At 40.4% G+C, this 23,853-nt stretch overlaps 1 long non-coding RNA gene across 3 annotated transcripts in view; it reads right to left on the bottom strand.

Moving 5' to 3' along the window:
* Positions 1 to 14,048: 14,048 nt before the first annotated feature.
* Positions 14,049 to 23,853, bottom strand: part of LOC102547969 (uncharacterized) — a 102,354-nt gene continuing 92,549 nt past the window's right edge. For 2 of the 3 annotated variants that reach the window (XR_015626092.1, XR_015626087.1), the window contains one exon: positions 14,049 to 14,141. This is a non-coding gene — a long non-coding RNA (uncharacterized LOC102547969). Of the gene's footprint in view, positions 14,142 to 19,868; positions 20,041 to 23,853 lie in introns of all 3 variants that reach the window. The other variant, XR_015626093.1, reaches the window with a different exon arrangement.

Raw genomic sequence — 23,853 nt, 5'->3', positions numbered from 1 at the left:
CACCCACCCCTTCCCACCTCCTTGCCCTGGCATTCCCCTACACGGAGTGGTCCAGCCTTGGCAGGACCAAGGGCTTCTCCTCCCTCTGGTGCCCAACAAAACCATCCTCTGCTACATTTGCAGGTGGAGCCGTGGGTCTGTCCATGTATTCTCTGTGGATGCTGGTTTAGTCCCTGGGAGATCTGGTTGATTAGTATTGTTGTTCTTATGGAGTTGTGAAGCAGCATTCTTAAGACTGGATGTTTGCTTTCATATTTAATGAATGACAAAATTATATATAAACCAAAAAATGATTTTAATGGACATTTGTGATTTATTATCGTAAGTGTTTGACTTGTAAATCTATTTTATATGTCTATGTGCCAAGGGTCTCATAGTCTACCTTCCATTTTTAATGTCAGCAAACACTCCAATTCTACTCATATCTCTTCTTGGGCTCTTACCTTTCCTTGTCTTCCTCTGTCACTTTTAAGAACCCTTACCCTAAGCCACACAATCACAGACAAACCCTCCTCCTCAACATTGGCTGACAAACCAGCCTACCCTACCATGTAGCATAGCATACTCCCAGTTCCAGGACACTTTTGTAGTGAAGGATGCATTTTTCTTCCTACCACACATTCCAGGGATTAGGACGAAGAAGGGGTGCATACTTCAACTTGTGGTCTTGCCTTTGTCCTTTCCTCATTCATATTCATATGCATCTATCTGTCTGTTTATCCATCCATCCATCCATCCATCCATCCATCTATCCTTCTATCTATATCTCAATTTCTTTTGCCTAGGAGTGTCAAGCAACTCAAACAACAGTCTATCTCTTGTCACTCAATAATATTCATACATACACCACCTAGAGGAAGGGAGCTCTCTCCCCCAATCTTTCTCCCTGTGACCCATAGCAGGTTCCTCTGCTCCTCCACCATCTACCTACCATACTGAGATTCCTCTCATATCTTCTCTGTTTCTAAAACCTGGATATAAATAAGCAAGCATGGCTTTTATTTTAAGAGTTGTTGAGCACCTCCTACATATGTTGTGTCCAAAAACTCTTACCCTCTGGGAAAATGCAGGTCAACACACACACACACACACACACACACACACACACACACACACACACACCTCACATGGAATTGTACACATATGTAGACACATGCAAGTGTGCATGAACATACATACATGTGCACACATAAGCATATGCACACATCCACATATACATACACATACATATTCACATGTGCATGCACACACATGCACACACCCACAACAACTAATTCAACAACAGTTCAGTGCTGCACTGGACAGATACATGAGTACTAAAAAGGAATCATTAAAGCTGAGTCTGTACACCTTAGAGATGGCCTTTATTAGGGACCTTGAGAGTGGGTCACATTTTATCTCAAAGAAGAAAGAACATTCAAAGCAAATGGAATAGAACTGGCAAATACCTAGAGATGAGACACCTTGGAATATTCAGCAACAATGGCTAGTTTTCAATGAGTAGTGAACAGAGAGGAAAAGGATGAGAATGAAACTGAAAAAAAGTTTGTGACTTCAAAGAGATGGTTCAATGGTTAAGAGTACTTCCTGAAAAAAAAAAAGATGAGGGGGGAAGAAAAGAGTACTTTTTGCTCTTGAAGAGGATCTGTGTTTGATTCCCAGTACCCACAAAGTAGCTCACAAGTCTGTGACTCCACTTCCAGGGGATCTGGTGCCTTCTTCTGACCTCCAGGGGTACCAGACCCACACATAGTACAAATATATGCATGCAGGCAAAACACACACACACACACACACACACACACACACACACACACACACGCGCGCGCGCGCGCGCGCGCGCGAGAGAGAGACAGAGAGAGAGAGACAGAGACAGAGACAGAGACAGAGACAGAAAGAGACAGAGAGAGGAAATAGATCTTTTAAAACAATATGAAGTTTGTACCAAGTTGCTATGAATGTCAGTGTGAGTACATGTCCAGTGACTGTCTGATGAGTGTGTGTCTCCTTGACACCCTCTCACTGAGAAGGCCAGCACAGAGAGTTCTTGAAGCAAGGATTTGGCCATATGACTGGCAGGAATTTTAAGGAAGGCTTCTTTCTGCAGATCTTCTTTCTCTGGAAACGAAGTCCCAGATATGAGGCAAGGTCAGAGGGTTTCTGGATTCATTTGCCAGATACACCTCCTGGACTCAAGAAGGAGGTTGGAAAAGCTACCTCATACAGTCTCTGTGGCCAGTACTAACTTCTTCTATTGATTCTGATGCTATCTTTGCCCCTTCACAAGCTTGCATTACTTCTCTTGCCAGTGCTTCCAGAAGTGTGCTCACCCCACTCAACATCCCACTCAACTTCACCAGTCCTCAAGCCCTGTCCTTCACAATGCCCTCCCAATAAAGATTGCCAAAGCTTCCTTTATTCCCCAAATCTTGAAGAAAATACCCACAACACTTGATAATTCCTGAGGAGTTAAGAATTTAATTTGGCAAATTAAGGAAGATGGGTAAAACAGCAGTCCTTACTCTGTCTGGAAATGTTAGGAATTATACTATTAATCATCTACCTAAAAATAGTAAGTGTGCATGCACATACATAGATGGTTTAAAATTTTCCCACCTGTGCTGACAAAGCTCACCCAAAGAACCATAAGCTAGCCAACAAAAAAAAAATTAACTCGAGTATGAGAAGCCTTCTTTTGAACTACTGTCTAAGAGACTCCCAGAGCATTATAGGCTATCGTTATTGTCCTTGGCTATCCCCGCAGAAATGGAAGGCAAGTCCCTATTGCTGCAGACACCATGAACTTCAGAAACAAGAACCCGAGGACTTGAGCCAGATCTGACCTGAAAGCTTCCTTCCTCAGGACTAGCTTTCACGATACCAGAAAGCATCATGCAAGCTTCCAAAAGCAGGAAGCAACCAACACTCCTGCCCAGCTACAATGATGTGTGTGCACCACCACAACTACCATGACAGCTATAAGAATGCAATAGTGTTATGCATACCTTGGTGGTAATCAACAGCTCTCTAATTATTCTTAAGTTCTGTTTTAGTAAAGGTTAATATTGCTGTGATAAAACATCGTGACCAAAAGCAACTTGGGAAGGAAAGGGTTTATTTGGCTAACATATCATTGAGGGAAACCAAGGCAGAAACTCAAACTGGGTGGGAACAGAAGACAGGAAGTTGACACAGAGACCATGGAAGAGTGATACTTGTTGGCTTCGTCCTCAAAGTTTGCTCAGCCTACTTTCTTAAAGAACAAAGGACCACCAGCTCAAAATATCCCTACCCAAAATAGGTTTTGCTCTCCCCGCACCAATCATTACTTAAAAGAATGTCATACAGGCTTGTCTGCCTAAAGCCCAATCTTCTGAAGGCATTTTCTCAATTTAAGGTTTCCTCCTTTCAGATAAATCTAGCTTGTGTCAAGTTGACATAAGAGTAGCCAACACAAGGTCTACCTGGGGCTAGTGAAGTTATGAATCTTGGAGAAGAACCTGCAACCATCACTTTACTAAGCCAGCATAACACCTAACTCCATTCTAAGTATTTGTTCTAAACCCACAGAGAAGCATGGTGCTCCCCTTTCATTGAGGAAACTTCTCATTGTAAGTAATGGTCTCTTTTTAAGACAGAGACCATCACAGAAAACTATAACCAATCAAAATGAAGAGTTGTGGTGTGTGCTCACAGTGGATACATCCACAAATCAACTCCTGCAATTAAGGCTCGGGAGTGGGGGTGGGGCGGGGGGGGAGACTGTAAGAGCCAGAGAAACAAGAGGTTTGCTGTGAGGCTGTCTTCAAAGCGTGTCAGAGGTGCTATCCCCATGAAGTCTCGCCAATATGACTTTCTAAACACAACCTGAGCAAAGATAACACTAATGCTAACACGGTTCTAAATTTTTAATGGCTATTTTGGTTTTAGTTTTTACACTGTATAGGACTAGAAAATATGACCTGTACACTTCCAACCCTCTGGGTTTATTGAGATTTCTTCATTGCTTGGTATTGATCAGTGTCCCATTTTTCATACCCCCTGGGAATTGAAAATAATGTCCATTCTTCCTTCCTTGCGTAAAGAGCTCTGACATCTCCTTCAGTGTCCCTCTCAAAACTTGCCTGATGCTTTTGTTTGTATTGAATTTTTGAAGAGGAGTGTTTCAAAATGTCCCAACCAGAATTATTTTTTTTCCTGTATTTATAACAGGTTTTGTTTTATTTGACTCAGGGCAAAACACTTTTGATACATAAAAGTTCATGATTTCCAGCTTCTTGGCAAATTGTACCTTTTTTTCCTATATAAAAAGTGTTCTTTGTCCCACTTAAGACCTTGGCCTTATTCTGACGTCTGATATTTCTTGTCTAACCTTCCTTTCTCTGGGTTGGCATTTACCTCAGACAGAGTTATTTATCCATCCATTTCTTTGTCAGCATTGCCCATTTATTTTTGGTGCCCCTCTTATCAAAAGCATTCTTCTGACTTTGTTTTTTGATTCTGTCATCTATTATGATTTCTTGGGGGTGCCCTTTTATTTTCCCTCCTTCCTGACCTTTTCAAGATGGATCAAATTTTACACATTTGCTTCTGCTTTTGTTTTGTTTTTTTTTCTTTTCCTTTTTTCCTTTTTTCTTTTTGTCAGTCTCAGACATTAAAGTCAGGGCTTTGAGCATGCTGGGAAAGTGCTCTATGGTGGACCCAAATTCCCTGCCTCAATGGGTGTCCTACTCTATCAATATTTGCCTTATTCCCTTGAGGAAAAAAAAACTCTCATTGCACCTAGAGTTAGGCTAGCATTAATCAAAACAGTGATAATCTGCTCCCCATTCATTGGGATCACAGCGCATCCACACTCGGTTTTTTACAAAGGCACTAGGATCTAAATTCAGATCCTCATGCGTAGCAAGCATTCCTACCTACTGAGACATTTTCTCAAACTATATAATTGCTTTTGATCATGGCATCAGTTTAAAAAGAGCTTCCTCTATAAATAATCAACAATTAATTATTATGATTTCCTCTCGAAATTATCATTTTTAGTTCTCTGTCTTTTCCAATCACACCTCCAAAATAGTATTTGCTCCCAAATTATACTCAAATCTATGTTACATATTCTCTTATTATAGGAGTCAGTTACAGCAAGTTTCTTGAAATATAATATTAGCAATAATTATTATCAATGGCTTCCTTGTTTACCAACTAGCATTGTAGTTTATTTATTTCTCTAATTTTTCTTTTCCTTTTTTTAATGAATTTATTTATTTCATGTATATGAGTACACTGTACTCAGACACACCAGAAGAGGGCATCAGATCCCATTATAGATGGTTGTGAGCCACCATGTGGTTGCTGGGAATTGAACTCAGGACCTCTGGAAGAGCAGTCAGTGCTCTTAACCACTGAGCCACCTCTCCAGCCCTATTTCTCTAATTTTTCACTTGAGAATAATTGTTTCAGAAATATCACAGCTTTCAGAGACCTGCATTTCTGCCTAATTCTTGTGTGATACTTTCTAACTTTAGAAATTTGGTTTCTCAGTACTTTCTCCTCAGAATCAAATATCCCAAGCTCTCTTGTCCACTGGCCTTTGGTTTTATAAATGAGTCTTAGGATATTTCAACTCACTTCGCTTCTCATTTGATTTCTCTAACCTAAAGTTTAAAATCTAGAATTCTCAGCTAACCTGGCCTATCCTCCTATTCTCATGAGACAGTTTTGATCAAAAATACAATATCTTCACTTCTGAAACTTTTACTTACTTCCCATCCTTACTATCCTCTTAAACAGAGATATTAATGATATACAGATATATGCAGATGCTGGCATATGATGTATATATAAGATATGGATAGAGAGGTGACTGTAGAGAGAGAGATATTTGGTATTCTAGACCTACCTTTATATCCATTGAAAAGGTTTTTTTTTCCTGTAAACTGCAAATTTACTCAAGAGAGGCCCTTTAAATGCAAATGAATCTCCTTCTTGCTCTGCTGCCCCCCCAACCTCCATCCCAACTTCTCTCCTAGTGCCCAAATCCACCAGCTGCTCTGAAAAGGCTTTTAAAGATAGGATCTCAGTACGTAGCCCAGGCTGACCTAGAACTCAGCTCCTCCTATATGCCTCCTAGGTGCTAGAGTTGTAGGCATGCATCACCATACCTAGTCTCTTATCTTTACTGTCAACACAGGACTCTTGTGCTTTGGTCTATGTTGTAGATGTATTGATTTCCTAAATGTATGGGTATATCTTCCAATTATTTGGAACTTTTCTTTAGTGTGCATTTTTTGTGTTTTTTTGTTTTGTTTTGTTTTGTTTTGTTTTAGTTTATAGTAACTTTTGTGGAAGCTTGGCCCTTGGTTTATGAATAGCATTACCTCCACAGTTTTGGAAGTTAGTATATAAATGTTTGAATAATTTCCTTTATCTTTCTACTCTTCTAGCTACTCGTCCCTCTTATTCTTCCAGATTCTTCATTTCTTTTAGGGTACCAGTTTCGCTTGTATATTTGCTGGTGTCAAGCAGAGCACTATGAAGGCCAGGTGTTCCTGTCCTTTGTGTGTAGAAGAACTGTCTCCCCTGGGAGCTGCCCTGAGACCCACTATACTCTGCTGATAGAGGTGGAGCAGACTGGGGTGCTCAGGTAGCTCCAGGGATTGAGTTCTCAGAGACTACCTTCAATACACTGTTCATTTACACAGCACAGACCTTTCTTCTACCACCAGTTTTGGAAGCTGGAAATTACATCAGATCCTATACTACTTCCCCCTGACCTAGTGAGCTCTTAACATTGATCTAGAAGCAACCCTTGCACCAGACACACTGTGAGAAAGTAAAGGCTATTTTGCTCCAATATATGTAAAGAAATTTTAACTTAATTTTATTTTACTTTTTACATTCCAACCTTAGTTTCCCCTCCCTCCTCTGCTTCTCTCTCCCCATCTTCCCCTCTGCCCATCTACTCCCCCTCAGATTCTCTTCAGAAAAGGATAGGCCTCCCATGGATATCAAGCCTTGGCATATCAAGTTGCAAGTAAGACCAGGTACCTCCTCTCCTATTAATGCTATATGAGGCAATGAAATAGGAGGAAAGGGTCAAAAAGGCAGGCAACAGAGTCAAAGACAGCTCCTGCTCCAACTGTTAGGAGTCCCACAAGAAAAACAAGCTACACAACTGTAACACATGTGTAGAAGGCCTACATCAATCCCATGCAAGTTCCCTGTTGGCATTTCAGTCTCTTTGAGTCCCTGTGAGCCCAGGTTAGTTGATTCTGTGGAGTGTGTGTGTGTGTGTGTGTGTGTGTGTGTGTGTGTGTGTGTGTGGTGTCCTTGACCCCTTTGGTTTCTATAAGCCTTCCTCCTCCTCTTATGCAAGATTCCTCAAACTCTGACTAATGTTTGGCTGCAGGTCTCTGCATCTATTTCCATCAGTTGCCGTGTGAAGCATCTCTGGTGACAATTGGTCTAGGCACCAATGAAAAGAATTTTTTAAGGCCTTGCATATTTGTTTCTTTGTTTCACATACAGATACTTTACTATGTGCTCTTACAATTTGTTTTTTCTCTTAATGACTTGGTACAAGCATCTTTGAGGTCCACTTAGAGGAGTCCACTTCACTAGGCAGCCACATAGTGTCTAGTGTTGAACTTATACCATGGTCTATGCAGGTATTCTCCAACTGGCAGACATATGGGATTTTAATAGTCTTTTGGGTTGTTTTCCATTTTTCAGTTAAATATCTGTATGTCATTTTTGTTGTTGAGTTTGAGACCAACATTCCTTTCTGTACTTTCTCTTCCTGTAATATGCTTCTATTCCTGAAATATGGAGTCACATCACTGGGACTCCCAGGGCAAACAGTTTCTTTATTTCTAGCACTAGTAGATACTATCAAATTGTTTTTCCTAAAGGTACTAGGTAACCATGTTCCCAGTGACAGAATGTGAGTGCCTATGTCTCCATGTACTCACAGTGCTCAGGTTAGTCTTTGAAGTTTGGTTGTAAAGTGGATGAAAAACAATTCTTCAACTGATGCCTTTAACAAATAGAAAAGATTTTCATAATTTGGTTGGCAATGTCTATTTCTCTCCAGGAGAATTCTTCTTCTGAAACTGTCACATAGTTTGTGGTTGTTGGGACTTTTCCTTTTGTCACTTTATAAATATTACCTGTAGAATATAATAGCATAGCAGTTAAGTGCCTTTAATCCCAGCACTCAGGAGACAGTAGTAGGTGGATGGCTATAAACATAAAGCCAGACTGATCTATGCAGTATGTTCAATACCAACTAGGGCTACTGTGGTGGTTTGAAAGAAAATGCCCCCATAGACCCCATAGAGAGTGTCACTATTAGGAGGTATGGCCTTGTCGTAGTAGATATGGCTTTGTAAGAAGAGGTGTGTCACTAGGGAGTGGATTTTGGGGTCTCATAAGCTCAAACCAGGCCTAGTGTAGCTCACTTTTTCTTCCTGCTGCCTTCCAATATAGATATAGAACTCTCAGCTCCTTCTCCAACACCATTTCTGCCTGTGTACCACCATGCTTCCTGCCATGATGATAATGGACTAAAACTCTGAACCTGTAAGACAGCCTCAATTAATTGTTTTCCTTTATTAGTCACAGGGTCTCTTCACAACAATGAAACCATAAGAAAGCTACATACTGAGACCCTGTCTAAAAGAAATAAAACTTGAGAAAGAGTTTAGAGCAGAGAAAGCTGATCTGTGGTCAAAGCACTTGCCCTGCAAGTGTGAGGACTGAAGTTCAAATCCTCAGAATTCGTGTAAATGTTGGCTTTTATATGGGCATGGTAGCCCACCTCTAATTTTAGACTTGGAAAGCAAAGAGAGGGGATCCCCAGAGCAAGCTGGCTAGCAATACTTAGTCATATTGGGTGAGGTCAGGATTTGATTGAAGACCTTGCTTCAATGAATAAGATAGAAGAATGACTGAAGATGATTCCCAAAACCAACCTCAGATGTCCATATGCACAGACACATAAATATACACTGACACACAAGCAAAAAAGAAATGCATACATGTACACACATGCATACACACGCATGCACATGGAAAAGAATAAAAACAGTGTAACTTGCTAAATAACTTGCTATAACATATGTATAGCAAAAATATATTTTTCTGGCAGCTGAAGGGATAACTCAGAAGTTAACAGTGCCTGCCTATTTTCCAGAGGACTCAAGTTCAGTTCCCAGCATTCCCATGGTGGCTCACAAACACAGGTACCTGAACACTTATGGCACATACATGCATGTAAATAAAAAATAGTTTAAACTATGTTTAAAACAAACATAGACTTCCTGATTTATTTCCTATTTTAATGGTTATAGTACCTTTTGACATCAACAACTTTTAAATCTGTGCAATCAGAATGTTTTTTCTCCATTTTTAGTTTCTCGGTTGTTTTTTAAAAAATTTGCTCAAGAAGGTTTTTTCCCACCTCCAAGTTATTTTCATACTCTCCTAAATGTTCACCTAACATTTTGTTTTTTTAAAAAGACTTTTAAGCCATCTGGGATATATTTTATGTATAATGTGAGAGAAGAAACTGTTTTCATCTTGTTGAAAACCCAATTATGCTGATACTACGTATTAAGTAATTATTATAACCACCAAATTCCACCTAGAGCCCTGGCCTGCTCTACTGAACCCCACTGAATGCCTATTGCCTCTAAAGCTAGAGCCTCACTAGAACTTCCATGAGAAAGGGAATGTCACAATTTCTTTTCTCTATTTCTTATGCCTAAAAGATATCTCTATACCTAGAGAAGTGTCTTACACCAATGCAGGTGTTCAAAACATCTTTAATCCCTCCCTCCAGCACTTGGGAGCTTGAAGTAGGTAGTTCATTACGTCTTTGAGGTCAGCTTGAACTATGTAGTTAGTTTCAGGTCAGCCAAAACTACATAGTAAGACTCCGAGGGAAAAAAGGAAGAAAGAAAGGAAGCATGGTAAGAAGGAAGGAAAAGGAAGAAGGAAGGAAGATAAAGAAAGAGAAGGAAGGAAGGAAGAAAAAGAGAGAGGGAGGGAAGAAATGATGGATGGATGGATGGATGGATGGATGGATGGATGGATGGAGAAGGAAGGAGAAGGAAAGAAGGAAGGGAGGGAGGGAGGGAGGAGGGAAGAGAGAAAGAAAGAAAGAAAGAAAGAAAGAAAGAAAGAAAGAAAGAAACAAACAAACAAACAAACGGAGGAAGGAAGGAAGGAAGGAAGGAAGGAAGGAAGGAAGGAAGGAAGGAAGGAAGAGAAAAAAGCCCTTGCTAAGTAAATGAATGAATTGTGGGTTAGGGTGGGTTGGGTGAGTTTTAACAGAACGTTGGTGTTCACCTCTCATTTTCTTAAAATTAACTAGTAGGTCCTCAGCCATTTCATTCATCTAGTGATCATCCATTTAGAGAAAGTATTTTTTTTTACTTATAACTCCAACTGGTATTTTTTCAGACAAGGAAAGAAACTATTTTTTTCTTGTATTTGCCTCATATTCAGACATACTCTCAACTGTAAAGGAACTTTACAGGTCTTCCACAGGTTTTTGCAAATCATTCTGGACATACCACTATCATTTAATCAGCTTATTGCAACTTCCTTTCTGCTACTTTCCAGGTTCTTTCTTCCTCCCTTTCAACCACCTAACACTGGATAAGGGAGAAAAAAGGAAAGGAAAGCACTCCCTGAATAAAGTCAGGGTTGGAAAGTGGGAGAGAGCTGTTATCATTAGACTACTTCCTGCTGATTGGGGGCATTGAGTTCCTTGGGGCAAGTTTAATCTTCATTGCCACGATATCTAATTTCTGCTTCTTGATTTTTCTTTGCAAACAACTATCTAACAAACTGTGATCTACAACAACCAACCAGTACACACACACACATTTCTCAGGGCCCCTACCATTTACACACCCTCTGAAAAGTCCCCAGAATTCAAATGTCACATGGTAACAGAAACTATCTGTCTGGCAAACTCATTCCCCTGCTAGAGCTCACAGCAAATCACAGTCAGCTGTTGCAGACAGTCTCAAGCAGCTCCATATCCCACGCCTGGGATTAAAGTGAAACCCATTCTTACAACATTTCAGTACTTTTCAAAGAAACCATGATTCCAAAATTGTCACTACAGCTCATCATCTGCAAATAAAGCAAATTTCCTTTTTGTGCCATGCTAATTCGGATTATTTCCTTTTTTATTTAATATATTAGATGAAACTTTTAAAATAATACTGAACAATACAATAGCTGAAAATCTGAGGATCCCACATTATTCTGATTTTAACAGCAATCATTTCCATATTTTGTCATTTGTGCAATCTAGGTTACTAGTCTTTAATAACTAGTCTCTGAAATTGTATGTGGTTTCTCTTTTCTTAGACTTTAATTAAAAATGGCTCATGGATTAAAATAATGACCTTTGAAGACTCTAGTAGGTTAAAATAATCTGTTAATATGATCTTTCATTTGTTCATCTGATAAACCATATTAAGTATTTTTAATAATTCCTTTTATAAAGAACCATGCTTACACTTGTTGGTGAAGCCCACTTGCTCATAATCCATGCTTCTTTCAGTATTTGCTAACATATTTGGTGTAGAAGTTTTGCCTCCATGTTAATGGACTTCCACAGTTCAATTTTTATGTTTCCTTTATTATTTTGAGGGTATCTTATTCAAGCCTCAGAGAATTCACTGTCATTTGTTTATGCTGTAGCCAAAATGGGATGTATTTATGAGTTCCTACTAATACTGTGGCAAATTCCCAGGAAGTTAGTGGCATAAACAATATAGTTACAGAAGACGAAACCAAGTTAAAGAGATGTGACACTTCTTCAGGCTTCACAGGCTTCTACTTCCCACCTTCTCCTTGTCCAGGGTGACACACATCTTGACTCACCTCACCTCACCTCAGCTTCCCACCTCACAGCTCCACTCGTAAGGACCCATGTGATAACACCAGAACCTAGGTAATCCAGGATGATCTTCCTGTCACAAGACTTTTCATCATGTCTACCAAGTCCCTTCACCAAGCAAAGAAACAGAAACAGATTCACAGGCTCTAGACACTGAGATGTGGTCTGCCTTGGGGGACTATAATTCTGTCTGTCAAATGAAGGAATTTTGAGTGTTCAGAAACTTTTTTAAAAAATTTTTTAATCTTTATTAACTTGAGTATTTCTTGTTTACATTTTGATTGTTATTCCCCTTCCTGGTTTCCGGGCCAACATCCCCCTAACCCCTACCCCTCCCCTTCTTTATGGGTGTTCCCCTCCCCATCCTTCCCCATTACCGCCCTCCCCCCAACAATCACATTCACTGGGGGTTCAGTCTTGGCAGGACCAAGGGCTTCCCCTTCCACTGGTACTCTTACTAGGCTATTTATTGCTACCTATGAGGTTGGAGCCCAGGGTCAGTCCATGTATAGTCTTTGGGTAGTGGCTTAGTCCCTGGAAGCTCTGGTTCAGAAACTTTTATAGCAATTAAACAGAGTAATTTTATGATTGTTGACTCTATTAATAGACTATTAGGACTTAATTTTTTTTCTTTTTTCAACATTTTCTTTTTACATATTAACTTATTTGGGTTTTTTGTTCTGTGTTGTTTTGGTTTGTTTTGCTTTTTTTGTTTTGTTTTGTTTTATTTTTGAGATAGGGTCTATGTTACTCTGGTTGTCCTAGAATTCACTAGGTAGACCAGGCTGGACTCAAACTCATAGAGATCCATTTACCTCTGCTCCAAAGTGCTGGGATTAAAGGAGTGCACCACCACACCTGGCCCACTTTTTTGTTTAATTTTACTGAAGGAAAAAAAAGGTGTGCTAGTAAAGATACTTGTTTGTAGAATACTGATATTTAAAATTTGATTTTTCACAAGAGATACTTTGAGAAGTGATGCCTTAAAAAGTTGTGACTCGTGTTCGCTTCGGCAGCACATATACTAAAAAGTTGTGACTCAGATCTAAGATCAGCTGGAACAAAGGCTTTTTAATATGCTTTAGTCATCTTTCTAAATTCTACTGTGACTCATATGTAAGTTTTTATAAATATTCTTTTATCCATCTCGGTAATTGATACACCCCCAGAAAAACCAACAGGTCAGCAGCCTTCTGTGCTACGCATGTGCCATCTGCTCTTACAGACTTCATGACTCAAAGAGAAGCTGGGAGAACCTGTGCATCATCCAACCTAATACCACATGAGGAGAATTCTGTGCTGCCCTAGATGGGCCTTTCACGTCCCACTTATTACTCTCCTGAGATCTTATACATCACACGTGGGAAGGTCACCGAGGACTCTCAGTTTTCTGAACAGGGAGCAGAATATTCTTCCTTCCCTTGGGGAGCTAAAACTCTAGGGATCCACATTTAGGGCTTGCTGCATCACATTACTTCTCTGACACTCCGTTGCCGTGACAAGGGTGGGGTGTCTTTTCAGTTAAAGATAATCTGGATTTTTATCAATCCAGAAGAGGGAATGGGGAATTATAAGTCTTAATAAGGAAAGTGAGGAACAAGTACTCTAAAAGCACTTCCCATGAGTGTCTGAAGACCACTGCCACTGTCGGCCCATCACCAATCATAGACTGGTCTCTTTTGCTAAATATGGGGCAATGGAGAAGAGGGAGGGGATTCTCGGAAGGATGTTTGATGTTGGTGTATTTATGGTTGAAGCTGAGGTATCCTTGCTCTGCTGCTCACTACTCTGGACTTAGATTATGGTCTGAGGATTTTCCTCCAGTTCTTGAAAGTCCAATAGTAGAATATAACATACATTCTATCCGGATTCAATTTGTTTAGTTGTGGAAGAAAGTCTCAGAGTATCTTGTTTGTTTGCTGTGTAGGGTGGGGGTGCGGTATTGATCGTTGTTTGTTGTTTGAGAAAGGGTCTAACTATGTACCTCTGGCTGTTCTGGAACTGACCATAGAGACCAGGCTGGTCTCAAACTCACAGGGGCTGGAATTAATGGTGTGCATGTGGCACCATGTCCAGCTTTGATATTTTTGAAGTCATTCCAAGCAGTGAAATTAATACTAATAATTACTTGTCAGGATAATCCATCAACTTTTTATTAACCACTCCTTGCTTTGTCTTTCTTGGCCCATGAGCAGCAAATGATCCAGTTAACTTCAGCCTCCTGAAAACAAAAAACAAAAAACAAAAACTTGTATCTTCCAAATTCCAGGACACCCCAGCTCAGCTCTTTTATCCCCTCTCTGGGCCTTATTACCTAATCTCCAATATTAATTCCTCTCATATTCTTGCCCTCATCCTCTTCTCTTTTTGCACTCATCCCTTACAGATATAATCTAATCTCTTGGCTTCCTGTTATTCCCAAAATAGACTATAAATTACAGCTTTATATATCAAACTGCCTGTTTGAAAGTTCCAGCAGCATACCAAACCTACCTCAGCCAAGACAGAAGTTTCTTGCCAGCTAGACTATGCTATGATCCTTCACAAGCTTCTCCAGACACTGTCACATCTGCACTCTTGCAGCCATTTGGACCAAAATGCTTGTGTCCTCATCCTTAACCCTTCTCCGTGAGTACTTTCCGTAGCTTCGACATCCCCCTACTCGCTCAGATTTACCTACAAAATATAGTATCTATATATCCTTACAACTGTTTATTACACCACCACTTTCTGCAGCAACACATCATTTCATCAAAGAGCTCTTTCCTTACCATCTCATCCTCAACTCAGAATCCTCTACTTCCTATTTCTGTCACAGTAACTATTACCGGCTGGGATATTATGTTTATTTAATTTTCTATATTGCCACAAGGTTTGATCACTATTCCATTCCAGTGAGGCATCTGGACAAAAGAGGAATGGATCTAGCAATCAATTCATTGCTTAATACCCTGCTGTTTATGATGAGGTGCTAAATGCCAAAGACCTGCAGTTTCTGGCCTTGGGCAGAGTCAGCTACAGTACCAAAGTAACTTAGACTTAGATTCATAAATGTTTTATTATTATAAAGCAACCCTAAATATCTCATAAGACCAAGTCTTACCTCCACCAATGCTCTTCCCTCTCGGCAGCCTCAAGAAGAAACAAGAACAAGAAAGAACCACCGGGCACAAAAATTTTTGTTGAAAACAAGGACCACTCAGAAAACAATGAAAGTGAATGTTCAAAAGGAAGATTGAATGTTTGCCCCCATGGGCTGCAGTTGTGGCTAATAGGAAAAGAAGCAGAGATAAGGGATTGCACAGACAGCCCTAGCAGAGCAAACCACACTCTGGTTTCCAAGTGGAATGTCAAGTGAATTTTCCAATTCTTCCACCTCATCCTTCTCTCCCAGATCTGGAGGAGGTTTGCTAAGTGTGTCATACTGGTAATCACATATCAGATCACACAGGCAGGTGCAGAGGGCACAGACACAGAGGCAGCCTTCAACACAACTGCTCTGTGTCATTCATTGTCCCTTATCAACATTAAGAGAAGCAGAAATCACCTGAGACTACATGTCAACCCTCCACAAAAACTAGAGAGAAGATTTCATGGCCTCCCTGGCTTTACTTCTCTGTCATCAAAGTAATTTTGAATCTCCCAGAATCTTCAAGCTATTTGGTTCTAGACAAAGGCATATGGGGCCCTTAGAAGATGCATAGTCCCATTTTCTTTCTACAGGCAGATGAAGTTCACTACTTTAGTAGACAAAAATACTGATTCTATTTCTTCTTCCTTCTCAGACCTTTTTAGGCTACCAAAATAAAGCACGGTGTTTCCTCTAAACAACTTGGAGCAGAAGGAGTTTCCCTCTTTATTCACCCTAACCCTAACCCTAACCCTAACCCTAACCCTAACCCTAACCCTCTATCTTTTTTTTATTCTTGTCTTTCTGTCTGTTCAAGCATCTCTGCCTTACTGGTACCGCTCTCTTCCTTTTCTTTGCATGCATCTTTGTCTCTCTGTTCTCTGCCCACTCACAATTTCTGTCTTCTATGCTTCACCCCTATGCTAATCCCTGTCACCCCCACCTGACTACCTCATTCCTGGTTCAGTTTCGCATTCCTTGGAACGAATGTGTACTATCAAAGTCTTCACCCAGGAATCTGTGAGCTCCACCCCAACACCTGGTGCTTAAACAACAGAGGAATTCACCTCCACAATTCACATAGGCTCAGGCACCTTCTTGAAAGTATCTTTCTTCAGTTCTTTCACTCCTGTCTTCTAACTCACGTATCCTTTTGGGGGAGTCGGGGGGGGGGACTAGTGAGTTTTTCTCAGAGTTCAAAGATAGCACTACTTCAAATTTTTAAGATTTGTTTTTATTATTTTAAAATGTATAAAATTTAAAAATGTATATGTATGTGTGCTTGTGTGGGGATATGTGTGGGGATATGTGCAGTGCACAAGAGCACCTGTGCCTGTAGATGCCAGAAGAAGTTGGATCCCCTGAAGCAAGAGTTAAACACAGTTGCAAGCCACCCAACATGGGTCTCCTGCAGTTAAAGCTCTTAACTACTGAGCATCAGTCTGGGCTCTTGGTATTCATTTGACATCACTGTTGTTCTTCCGTTCATTTTCTCAATGTCAGATTAAAATCAAACTGGAAGTGGGAATCGTGGGTCATGTTGGGGACACATAGTTAAAAAAGTTTTTTCCAAGTCTATTTTAGGTGCCTACCTCCCTTCAAGAGACAACCCATTCACTCCAAAAACATACATACAAGTAACATTATATAGACTTGGAGTACACACACACACACACACACACACACACACACACACACACACACGAAGCCATGGATTTGAAAGAGAGCCAGGAGTTTACACTAAAAGCCCAGGAAGAAAAAACGTATGGTAGGATGGACCATGAGACAGAGACTAGATAGAAAGAATCTCTTGTCAATACCAGACAATGAACATGGGTTGTTAGACAGTTAATAGTCAATGTTAAGTTGTTTGGAGTGTTATGATGTCACCAGCAAGAACCTGTTGCACAATATAGGCAATAGTTAGGAGCTTGAGAGGAAGGGGACTGAGGTTACTTGTATCTGGGAGGATTCAAAGCTGACAAGTTGGCTGGAGAGAACAAGGAGCTAAAGATAAAGGGCAGATATATAGAAAGAATTAAAGGGAGATACAGTTAAGAGAATAGAGGCTCTTAAGGAACCAAGAAGCTCTGTAAAGTAAGTTGAGCTTGTCCCCGTGTCATTTTTCAGGGATTAAAGGAAAATGTTATGACAGAAGAACAAAGACTTCTTACAAACATAGAGTCACAACAATGTCCATTCAGCAGTCACATGCTTCCTAATAAAGAAAAGCCAGAGGAAAGAATTCACCCTGGCCCACTTCACTCAAAGTCCACTTGTTTCCTGCTCCCTGGGGGTCTTTACAAACAAGGAGACTAGAATCTGCCTTGGCCCCTTTCCTTCCCACTCTCTAAATCACTAACAAAGTCATATCCCTGCATAAACCCAGCCAAGCCATCCCTAGTTACCACCACAGAACTAGGAGGAGAGATGGAAATCCACCCAGAGAGAACCAGATGCAACCAGGTGGGGGTAGGGTGCCCATTGGAACATTTCAGAACACAAGGGCCTCCTGTAGTTCCTGGAATTTCAGCAGGGAACAGGAGCCCTGTGTCCTTCACACCCCACTGGGCAGTTCTCTTTTCCCTAACCCTTTACTTACACATGAACTAACAGGAACATAAAAATCCTATTTATCCAAGTCATTCCCAGGAGGGAATTGGCAGTTCTTGTAACTGGCTTGACTCCCAGATGCCTCCAGGGATTAAAGTATGGGTCAGGAGGACCAGAATGTGGCCAAGAGCCCAACAAGCTTCATCAGTACCTTAGAATTGTCTCCAGTTGTCAAAAGTGGATAGAGCCAAACATGTTTACACACACACACACACACACACACACACACACACACACACACACTCTCTCATACATACACACAACTACTTCTCTTGTTTAGAACTACATCTTATAATTGCCTTTCACAAGGAAATCTTCTCCATTTCATAATAGCTCAGTCCACCTTACATCTGTATTATTGTTCATTTATTCAAGCTTCAAAATCAATTGATTTGTTTTGGTTTTCTCTCTTCCTTTCTGCCCAAGATTTATAGTAAGTAGCCTCTACCTTGAGGCCCGTATTTCTCTCTCTTTCTTAATTTTATAATATACATTTTTTTCCTTCAGGAAGTTCCATGAAATGCATGTGTTCCAACAGTTTCCCAGAATCCAATATGCCCATTTTTCCAGTCCCTCTGGTAAAAAGGAACAGGGCTCAAAACAAACACAACAGTTCATGATATATGGTAGCAAGATGTACAGAGCAGATTGTCACACACAAACAAGGAACTTCTCACCCAAACATCCATTATCATGCTAGACATTCTTTAAAAACAAAGCATTTACCCAAAAAAGTGCATGTATTGCTACAAAATATCTATGGACATTTCTCTTTGATGATGAGTTTTTGCAACATTTTTAGTAAACCTGTAAGCCTAAAAGCCTAGAATTATCAACCAGGCAGCATACATGAGCTGGTCCGAGGTCCAGACACATATACAGCAGAAGATTGCTAGTCTAGCCTCTATGGGAGAAAACAGGAGACTTGAGGCCCCAGAGAGTGGGGAGTCCTGGCAGGGAGGGGGCACAGCCTCTCGGAGACAGGTGAGGAGGAGGAATGGGATGAGGAACTGTGGGAGGGTAGACCAGGAGGGGGTAATGACTGGATGGTAAAAAAATATATATTTTTTTAAAGCCTAAAATTAGTGTAGGTAAGTCCTGTTTTCAACTTCAATATCTCATTTTATATATTTTATCAGCTCCACAACTGGCTCTTTGACTGTCTCCAAATATCAACTTACAATATGCTGTACCCCAGTGTTGGATTACTGAGAAATGTATTATGAAGTGTTTTCTGACAAGTGAGTATAAACTTCAACATCTTTGCCTTCTAGTCACACCTGACACAGTAAACCAAAGGGACTACTCAGCTATCATTGACTGGGGAAAACGGCCTACCACTATATTGCCAGCAGTCCTTGACAGACTAGTGAGGACAGATGATCTATGTGAGGTGCTATCTGTAACAACTGCCACCATCTCTGACTTAGATATGCAGGGTGTGTTCCCCATTAAAGCAATTATGAGAAGGAGGGTATCTCTATGTAGAGTATGTGTAGAGTTGTTAATCATCTTTTTTTTTTAAGTTTCAGTGTTAGTGTTGCAGTGTTTCAGTGTTTGTCCTCTTTGAAATCAGGGGACAAGGAATTGGATGTGAAAAGTATGGACTATCACATTAAGGTTTATGTTCTTATTTTGAGGTGGTTAAAAGCATAACTCTTTATTTTGGGGTATCATGGGTACAGTTCTCCGTGGAGACCTATAAGAGACCATAGGTTCTCTCAGACTATCCTCACGTGGTTTCCATAGACCTCGCATCCTCATTAGCGACTATTCTATGCAGTCTCCAGTGTCTCCACTGAGAATGTAAGGTCCTGAGGGAGGGGAGAACCCAGATCAACCTGGAAGCCTCTTCTTTGATAGTATCTACTAGAGGCTTCATCATTATTGACTAATATTCATGATGCTAAAAGTTATGCATGTTATCAGAAGAGAAAAGTAATCACCAACATCACCCAGTTACAAATTTTGAGACTTACAATAGTGACCTTCCTATAAAACATATTGATGCAATAATGGCACAGATATTATGGGAGTAACCAATGTTAACTGGATTTAAGGCTCACTCCATGAGACGTAACCCACATCTGAAACTGATGAAGAGGCTAAGAACATGAGACTAGCAAGGTCATGGACCTTTGTGGAAACGTACTATCATTAGTCTATTAAAGGGACACAGGAATAAAATGGCTGCTAATGATGTACCTGTATCCATAGATCAGAGCATCGAGCGACTTCATCAGAGAAGCTTTTTCTTGCAGTATATGGTAATTAAAACAGATTCACAACTGAACAATGTGCAGAGAGTGAGAATCTTTGGAGCACTCAGCCCTAGATGGGATTTCTTTATCAAATCTTTCCCTCTGAGCTCAGGGATCTACATAGAAAAGGAAACAAAAAAGTATAAGAGCCAGGGGTGGTGGACAACTCTAAGGAAGCTGTGTCTCCTTACAGATACAACAGGACTGGTACACTTATTAATTTGTAGTGATTATGACGCCATGCACAAGATCTGCACAATTTCAAACTAGACAAAACTCCAGCATGGAGAAAGGAAGTAGACACAAAAGTCCCACCCTAACTAAAAAGCTATTTATATTTGCTGGAAAAGGGAAAATAATTTCTTCTAACGGGATGTCACTGGGTCTATCAGCCACACTCCAGGGTAGGTCTGGTACCCACGAGTAAGTTAGTCAATACAAAACAGATACCATGGTATGTGTGGGGTGGGGGTTGTTATTTGGTTTTTGTTTATTTGCTTGTTTGTTTGCCTTATTGAGGTTTTGTTTGTTTTGATTTTCAGTTTGGAGGTTTTAATTTGTTTTCTTTTGCTCCCTTTGAGAGGAAAAAAAATAACACATAAAGCAAAATGGTAGGGCAGTAGAATAATCTGAGAGGATTTGGGGGAGAGAAAAAATATGATCAAAATACATTGTATGAAAAATTTAAAATAAAAACTAATGGAAAACAGCTTGACAAGTAAACTGAAATGCAACTGCACAAATCAAGTGAAAGGTTGATTGAGTGGTCATCAAATAATTTAAAAGTTTTATTCTTGAGATTTTATACCATCCTAAAATTGTGGGGAGAGGTGTTTGCTTGCTTGTTTGTTGTTTGTTTGTTCAGCCGATATCCTTTCTTTCTTTATTGTTTTTATTAAAATAAACATTTTATACACTATGTTTTGTGTTCTTTTCTCTCTCAAAATTGTTCCCTCATATTCTCTCTCTCTCTCTCTCTCTCTCTCTCTCTCTCTCTCTCTCTCTCTCAAACAAAACAACAATAAGAAAAAATGAAAATCAAAACAGGGGGGCTGGAGAGATGGCTCAGCGGTTAAGAGCACTGACTGCTCTTCCAGTGGTCATGAGTTCAATTCCCAGCAACCACATGGTGGCTCACAACCATCTGTAATTGGATCTGATGCTCTCTTCTGGTCTGTCTGAAGACAGCAACAATGTATTCATATAAATAAAAATAAATAAATCTTTTAAAAAAAGAAAACAAAAATAAAAGTCAAAACAGAATAAAAAATTAAAAGTCAGTAAGAAAGAAAGAAACATCTCTCTTGTTCCCCTAGACCCAATCCCTCAGTCTCATTCCTAATGCTGCAACTGATCACCAGCTGTAGCTTCCCTTCCCTGCTGCCCACATCTCCTGTGGATCCCACAGATCATCCCCTCCTAAACTCCCTTCCCAAACTCCTACCTCTATCCCAACCACTTAACTGGGCATTAACTGTGAACACACCAGCTGAGAAGGCTAGTAAAACAGGCAACACACTTTGAAAATCCAGAATAGAAACTGAAACCAAGGAACAAAACAACTATCCAATAAGTATAAACCTATAATCATCCCAAACCCAGGTACCGACATACCAATAGCAGGACAGTTTGTCTTCAGTGGAGCCCACATATCCTACCACAGCAGGCCCTGAATTCTCCAACATAGCTGAATCACAGGAAAAAGACCTTACTTAAAACCAACTATATGAAGATGAGAGAGGTTCTTAAAGAGGAAATGAAAAAACTCCCTTTAAAAAATCTGGGGTTTCCGGTGGGGGAGGGCCCAGGAGCGGAAGGGATGTGCCTGAGACACCGCCGGAACCTGAAGGAACAGACCAGATAAACAGTTCTCTGCACCCAAATCCCGTGGGAGGGAGAGCTAAACCTTCAGAGAGGCAGACACGCCTGGGAAACCAGAAGAGACTGCACTCTGCACACATCTCGGACTCCAGAGGAAAACACCAAACGCCATCTGGAACCCTGGTGCACGGAAGCTCCCGGAAACGGCGGCGCAGATCTTCCTGGTTGCTGCCGCCACAGAGAGCTTGTGAGCAACACCCCGCGAGCGAACTTGAGCCTCGGGACCACAGGTAAGACCAACTTTTCTGCTGCAAGTGACATGCCTGGTGAACTCAAGACACAGGCCCACAGGAACAGCTGAAGACCTGTAGAGAGGAAAAACTACACGCCCGAAAGCAGAACACTCTGTCTCCATAACTGGCTGAAAGAAAACAGGAAAACAGGTCTACAACACTCCTGACACACAGGCTTATAGGACAGTCTAGCCACTGTCAGAAATAGCAGAACAAAGTAACACTAGAGATAATCTGATGGCGAGAGGCAAGCGCAGGAACCCAAGCAACAGAAACCAAGACAACATGGCACCATCGGAGCCCAATTCTCCCATCAAAACAAACATGGAATATCCAAACACACCAGAAAAGCAAGATCTAGTTTCAAAATCATATTTGACCATGATGCTGGAGGACTTCAAGAAAGACGTGAAGAACTCCCTTAGAGAAACACAGGAAAACATTAATAAACAAGTAGAAGCCTACAGAGAGGAATCGCAAAAATGCCTGAAAGAATTCCAGGAAAACATAAATAAACAAGTAGAAGCCCGTAGAGAGGAGTCACAAAAATCCCTGAAAGAATTCCAGGAAAACACAATCAAACAGTTGAAGGAATTAAAAATGGAAATAGAAGCAATCAAGAAAGAACACATGGAAACAACCCTGAATATAGAAAACCAAAAGAAGAGACAAGGAGCTGTAGATACAAGCTTCACCAACAGAATACAAGAGATAGAAGAGAGAATCTCAGGAGCAGAAGATTCCATAGAAATCATTGACTCAACTGTCAAAGATAATGTAAAGTGGAAAAAGCTACTGGTCCAAAACATACAGGAAATCCAGGACTCAATGAGAAGATCAAACCTAAGGATAATAGGTATAGAAGAGAGTGAAGACTCCCAGCTCAAAGGACCAGTAAATATCTTCAACAAAATCATAGAAGAAAACTTCTCTAACCTAAAAAAAGAGATACCCATAGGCATACAAGAAGCCTACAGAACTCCAAATAGATTGGACCAGAAAAGAAACACCTCCCGTCACATAATAGTCAAAACACCAAACGCACAAAATAAAGAAAGAATATTAAAAGCAGTAAGGGAAAAAGGTCAAGTAACATATAAAAGCAGACCTATCAGAATCACACCAGACTTTTCGCCAGAAACTATGAAGGCCAGAAGATCCTGGACTGATGTCATACAGACCCTAAGAGAACACAAATGCCAGCCCAGGTTACTGTATCCTGCAAAACTCTCAATTAACATAGATGGAGAAACCAAGATATTCCATGACAAAACCAAATTTACACAATATCTTCCTACAAATCCAGCACTACAAAGGATAATAAATGGTAAAGCCCAACATAAGGAGACAAGCTATACCCTAGAAGAAGCAAGAAACTAATCGTCTTGGCAACAAAACAAAGAGAAGAAAAGCACACAAACATAACCTCACATCCAAATATGAATATAACAGGAAGCAATAATCACTATTCCTTAATATCTCTCAACATCAATGGCCTCAACTCCCCAATAAAAAGACATAGATTAACAAACTGGATACGCAACGAGGACCCTGTATTCTGCTGCCTACAGGAAACACACCTCAGAGACAAAGACAGACACTACCTCAGAGTGAAAGGCTGGAAAACAACTTTCAAAGCAAATGATCAGAAGAAGCAAGCTGGAGTAGCCATTCTAATATCAAATAAAATCAATTTTCAACTAAAAGTCATCAAAAAAAGATAAGGAAGGACACTTCATATTCATCAAAGGAAAAATCCACCAAGATGAACTCTCAATCCTAAATATCTATGCCCCAAATACAAGGGCACCTACA

This window comes from Rattus norvegicus, chromosome 7 (assembly GCF_021556685.1).
Source record: "Rattus norvegicus strain SHRSP/BbbUtx chromosome 7, alternate assembly SHRSP_T2T, whole genome shotgun sequence".
NCBI classification, from domain to species: Eukaryota; Metazoa; Chordata; class Mammalia; order Rodentia; family Muridae; genus Rattus; species Rattus norvegicus.
Note: the sequence above shows the minus strand (reverse complement) of the source record. Positions and strands in the feature narration are given on the sequence as shown.